The following is a 6378-nucleotide window of genomic DNA, read 5'->3' on the forward strand; positions in this document are numbered from 1 at the left end:
TGGTCCGAGTTCTCGACAAGTCTCGGGGGTCCCGTGTTTTGCAGCTCCATCCACTCTGCAATGAAGTCTGGCAGAACTTGCGACTTGATTGCTTTTCTTTTTTCATACGTGATGTCCCGAGGGGAAAGTTCTATTCCCCAAAGGGAGACACGACCTGTAGCTTCTGGATTGTTTAGTATATTTGACAAGGGAGCTTCATTGACCACTATGATCGGGTGTGCCGAAAAATAGTGGCGCAATTTTCGTGCTGTTGTGAATACTCCATATGCTAACTTTTGGTACTGAGGGTACCTTTGTTTTGAGGGCGATAAAACTTCGCTGACGAAGTATACTGGCCTCTGCACTCCGTGTAGTTTTCCTTCTTCCTCCCTTTCAACGACCAGGACTGTGCTTACTACCTGGGGTGTGGCTGCAATATACAGTAACAAAGGCTCCTTCTCTTTTGGCGCCACCAAGATGGGGGGTGTCGATATTTTGCGTTTGAGGTCCTCAAAAGCTCTGTCCGCTTCTTCGTTCCATTGGAATTTATCTCCTTGCTTTATTAGAGCGTAAAATGGTAACGCTTTTTCTCCTAACCTGGCGACGAATCTGCTCAAAGCTGCGACTCGCCCAGTTAGCTGCTGTATCTCTTTCAACTTTGTTGGCTTCCTCATTGTTACGATAGCTTGTATTTTGTCGGGATTTGCTTCAATCCCTCTTGCTGAAACTAAAAACCCCAGAAGTTCTCCTGCTGGGACGCCAAAAGAACACTTCGTCGGGTTCAATTTGAGGCAAAATTTGTCGAGGTTGTCAAAGGTTTCCTTGAGATCCTCGATCAATGTTGCCCCCTTTTTTGATGTTATGATGACATCGTCGATGTATACTTGCACGTTTTTCCCAATCTGTGTCGCTAAACACTTCTGCATCATCCTCTGATATGTTGCTCCCGCATTTTTTAGACCAAAGGGCATTGTTCTGTAGCAAAACACGTTGTAAGGTGTAATAAACGCTGTTTTGGCCTCATCATCTTCTTTTAGTCTGATCTGGTTATAACCAGAGTATGCATCCAAAAAGGAAAGACGTTCACATCCTGCCGTGGAGTCGATGATTTGATCGATCCTTGGGAGGGGGAAAGTGATCCTTAGGACAATGTTTATTGAGACACGTAAAGTCGACGCACATGCGAAGGACTGTCGTGTGTTTCTTCGGCACCATCACTGGGTTAGCTACCCATGTGGCTTCTGTAGATATCTCTTTGATAAAACCAACATCCTTAAGCCGATTTATTTCTGATAACATAGCTTTGCGGTTTGGTTCCGAAAAACGCCACAAGGGTTGTTTGATTGGTCTCGCGAGAGGATCCAAGTTGAGGTGGTGCTCGGCAAGTTCCCTGGGTACTCCTGGCATGTCAGCTGGACACCATGCGAAGATTTTCCAGTGCTCACGGAGGAACTTGACGAGCGCGCTTTCCTATGCGATATCCATATTTGTTGCAATGGACGTCGTCTTTTTCGGGTCTGTCGGGTGAATCTGTACCTCCTTAGAATTTTTCTCGGTATTGAAAGTTGATTCTTTGTTTGGCCTTCCAACGTCTGGCAGCACGTCGTAATCAGTCATACTCTTTGACGCCAAAAAATCAGCTTGCATCCCGAAAGTTTCTGATAGCCGATGAAAATCCTTGTCGCACTTATCAGCTAAGGCGAAGCTTCCTTTGACTGTGATTGGTCCCTTTGGTCCAGGCAATCTCCACAGCAGGTATGTATAGTGTGGCACCGCCATAAATCTAGCATATGTTGGTCGTCCCAACAAAGTGTGGTACTGCGACAGAAAATCCACGACTTCAAATTCCAGCCTCTCGATTCTATAATTCTCTCGGGTTCCAAACTGAACGTCGAGATTGATCTTCCCCAATGGATAATTTGGCTTCTCCGGTGTAATACCGTGGAACCTTGTGTCTGTTGGTTTCAAGTTTGCTAAGGATATGTTCATCTTCCTCAATGTGTCTGCATACATGAGGTTTAAGCTGCTGCCGCCGTCTATGAACACTCGAGAGACATCAAATCCCGCAATAACTGCTGGCAGAATAAGTGCTGACTGCCCTGGTCGAGGAACTTGTTGCGGATGATCTGCTATGGTGAAGCCAATATCTTGTCCTGACCAATTAAGATACTCGACAGTTGGTGGAGGCATTTTTTCTGCCATAAACACTTGTCGCGAGATTACTTTCTGAGCTCTATTTGACGGCCTTGCCTTCTGAATCATCGACACCGCTCCGTGAGAGTTGGGATCAACATAAGGTGGTGGTGGTGGTGCTGCCGCTATTCTAAGTTGATGTCGATTGTCTTCTGTAATCGCGGGAGGAGGCGGCAAGTGAATCTCGCTCCTGGGTTCTCGAGGATTTCTCTGTGTTGCCCGCGCATTAGCGTGCTCTGCATACCTTAGCATTGCCCGAAATTTCGACAGCTCTTTCTGCAGGTGCCCTGACTGTCTTTTACCGTTGCTCGTCGAGGAAAAAGTGCATTTGACACGGCCCATTCATCATCTCTTCGGGGGACACGAAAGGCCTTGGGAACCTAGGCCCGCTATTTTGCCTCGTTGTTGCGAGAATCATCCCTGTTATCACCTCGCTGTTCACTGCTTCTCTGATAATCATCTCTGTTGTTTCCTCCTGTGTTTGCCCGAAAACATGCCGAAATTTGCCCTGGAGCGTCATAGTTCGGGTACTGCCGAGGAAATCATCGCCTCGGTTGATAGTTTCGACCACGGTCCTCTGATACGTCCAAAACGTATCTACTTTCCCGAACACTTTTGCTATTGTTTGGCCTCTAATTTGTGTATTTTGGATGCAACTAACACGGACTAACGCTGTTTTCAGCAGAACTGCTCTGGTGTCTCGTTTTTGTGCAGAAATCCAACTTTCGGGAAAAACCTCGGAATTTATGCAGAAGGCCCTATTTTCCCAGGAAACTAATGGAGCCAGAAGGGCAATTGAAGTGGAGGCCCGAGGGCCCCACACCATGGGGCGGCGCGGCCCGGGGGGCCCGCGCGGCCCCGTGGTGTGGCCCCCTCGGCCGGCCTCCGACGCCCTCCTTTGGACTACTTATTCGCCTCGACCTAAAAACGCCTGGAGGGAGGTCGAAGTCGCCAGAAACCCTCCAGAACGCCGCCACATCGCGAAACTCCGTCGCGGGAGCCAGAAGTCTCCGTTCTGGCACTCCGCCGGGACGGGGAATTGGAGGAGATCATCACCGCCATCACCGCCAACGCCTCTACATCAACCAGCAATGTTTCCCCCATCCATGTGTGAGTAATTCCCCCGCTGTAGGTGAAGGGGATGGTAGGGATTGGATGAGATTGGTCATGTAATAGCATAAGATTGTTAGGGCATAGTGCCTAGTGTCCGTAGTTGGTACTTTGATGATATTGTTGCAACTTGTTATGCTTAATGCTTGTCACTAGGGCCCGAGTGCCATGATCTCAGATCTGAACATGTTATTGCTTCATCAAGATATTCATTGTTTATGGTCTTACCTATAAGTTGTATACACATGTCGCTGTCCGGAACCAATGGCCCCGAAGTGACGTAATCGGGACAACCGGAGGGGATGGTAGTGATGTGAGGATCACATGTGTTCACGGAATGTTAATGCTTTGCTCCGGTACTCTATTAAAAGGAGTACCTTAATATCCAGTAGTTTCCCTTGAGGCCCGGCTGCCACCGGCTGGTAGGACAAAAGATGTTGTGCAAGTTTCTCATTGCGAGCACGCACGACTATATATGGAACACATGCCTATTGATTGATTAGTACTTGGACACCGTTTTATTACTATCTGCAAATGCCCTGCTATGATTGTTACATGAGTTTCTCTCATCCATGCAACGCCCGTCATCCGTCCCCGTGCCTACAGTATTTTAATCCTGCTGTTTACTAAAATCACTACTGCTGTCTTTATTACTCTGTTCGTTGTTATTTCACTACTCGCTATCGCTATAAAGCCGTTACTACTCGATAAACTCTTGCGAGCAAGTCTCGTTTCCGAGTGCAACTGAATTGACAACTCCGTTGTTAAGGCTTCCAAGTGTTCTTTGTCTCCCCTTGTGTCGAATCAATAAATTGGGTAATACTTCCCTCGAAGACCGTTGCGATCCCCTATACTTGTGGGTCATCAAGACTATTTTCTGGCGCCGTTGCCGGGGAGCATAGCTTTATTTGGAAGTTCACTTGGATTAATATTGTTCGCTGCAAATTCTCCATCATGGGTAAACCTCGCGATACTAATATCGCTATATTACCATCCACTACAAGAAAAGGTACAATTCTGAGTACCTCCGCTACACTTGATTCACCATCTGTGATTGATAAACTTGTTTCACCGCCACATGCTTCGCATGCGGGTACATCTGCTGAATCTGAACACTCTCATAATATTGATAATGTTTCTGCTTGTGCTTGATGATAGTGGTTCATTGGGATCTTTTCTAGATGTTACAATTGCTAGGTCTAGACAAATTGAAAATACTGAAACTCCTAATGCTACTACACCTGTTAGTTCACCTGAACTTGATTATTTTAGTGATGATCCTGAGGAAGATTATGTGGAGCTTGATGATGCTTTTATTGAAAAATGCAATGCTACTACTGATGCAAGAAAAATTAAAAAGTTGCTTGCAGAACATACTGTTAGATATAAACTGTCTCCTGATCCTAAATTTGCCACATCTCCTATAAACATTAAGGATAAAGATTATGATTTTTCTCTTGATCTATCTCATATAGCTATTGTTGAGAAAACACCCTTCTGTGGTACTGAAAAAGAAAGTGCTTGTTGAACACATGATCGAGTTATCTACTTTGAGTAGCTTGTTTTCTGATGATGTTAAGAAGCGTACTTACTTTGTTGCTAAAATATTTCCATTCTCATTAAAGGATGACGCTAAAACTTGGTATAATAATTTGCCACCTGGTTCTATTAAAAGTCCAAAAGAATTGCTTGCTGTTTTCTTTCGGAAATATTTTCCTGCTAGTGCTCAACATGCTGCTTTGCAGAGAGTTTATAGTTTTGATCAGGGAGATGAAGAGAAATTGCCTGAGGCTTGGGCGAGATTTTGCTCTCTTATTAGAGCTTTGCCTGACCATGATTTAGAAAAGCATGAATTACTTGATATATTTTATAGTGGACTAACCATTGATTCTAGGGCATACCTGGATAGTTGTGCTGGTTGTGTTTTCAGGAAAAGAACTCCAGACGACGCTCGAAGAATTATTGGCTAAAATAGGCCGGAATTATGATGATTGGAATACGCCTGAACCAACTCCAACGCCAATAGTGAAGAAGAGGGGTTTAATTAAATTGAATGATGAAGATATGAGGGAAGCCAAGAAGTCTCTCAAGGAGAAAGGTATTAAATCTGAAGATGTGAAGAATCTACCTCCTATAGAAGATATATGTGAGATAATTCCCCCTTCATCCATGATTGAGGTAAATTCCCTTCAACGCTTTACTAGGGAAGATATTCCGTATTCGAAACCTCCTGCACAATGCTTAGATGAGTTTGATAATTATATTGTTAAGCAAGGAAATTTTAATATGAGAGTAGAGAATCATCTAATGGAAAATTCTCAAGCTATTAGTCAATTGCATGATATTGTGGAGAGAACCTCCAATGATGTTAAGATGCTTGTTAAACATTTTCAAATGATTCAAACTCAAATTGATCAACTCACTAAAGTGCAGAATGACTTGTTAGGAAATAATTCTAAAGAGAAACATGCTTATGAAGTAACAACTAGAGGTGGTTCTCTACCCAGGATCCTCTATATCCTGAAGGGCATCCCAAAAGAATTGAACAAGATTCTCAACGCATTGAACCTAGTGCTCATTCTAAGAAGAAAAAGAAAAAGAAACATAAAAATGTTGTAGAATCCTCTGAACCTGTTAATGATCCTAATAGTATTTCTATTTCTGATGCTGAAACTGAAAGTGGTAATGAACATGATAATGATAAAGATAATGATAAGAACGATACTCCTGATAAAGAAGAGGTTGAAGAAGAACCTGAGAAGCATGTTAAAAATAAAAAGTACACTAAAGAAGATTTTATTGCTGAGAAACATGGTAATGAAAGAGAACCTTGGGTGCAAAAGCCAATGCCTTTTCCTGCTAAGAAACTAAAATCAAAGGAAGAAGAACACTACAATAAATTCTGTGATTGGATGAAACCTTTATTCTTGCAAATCCCTTTGACTGATGCTATTAAATTGCCTCCTTATTCAAAGTATATGAAAGATATTGTTACTAACAAAAGGAAAATCCCCAATGAGGAAATTTCCACTATGCTTGCTAATTACTCTTTCAATGGCAAAATTCCAAAGAAGTTGGGCGACCCGTGTATACCTA

Source organism: Lolium rigidum, chromosome 3 (genome assembly GCF_022539505.1).
Source record: "Lolium rigidum isolate FL_2022 chromosome 3, APGP_CSIRO_Lrig_0.1, whole genome shotgun sequence".
In the NCBI taxonomy this organism is placed as follows: Eukaryota; Viridiplantae; Streptophyta; class Magnoliopsida; order Poales; family Poaceae; genus Lolium; species Lolium rigidum.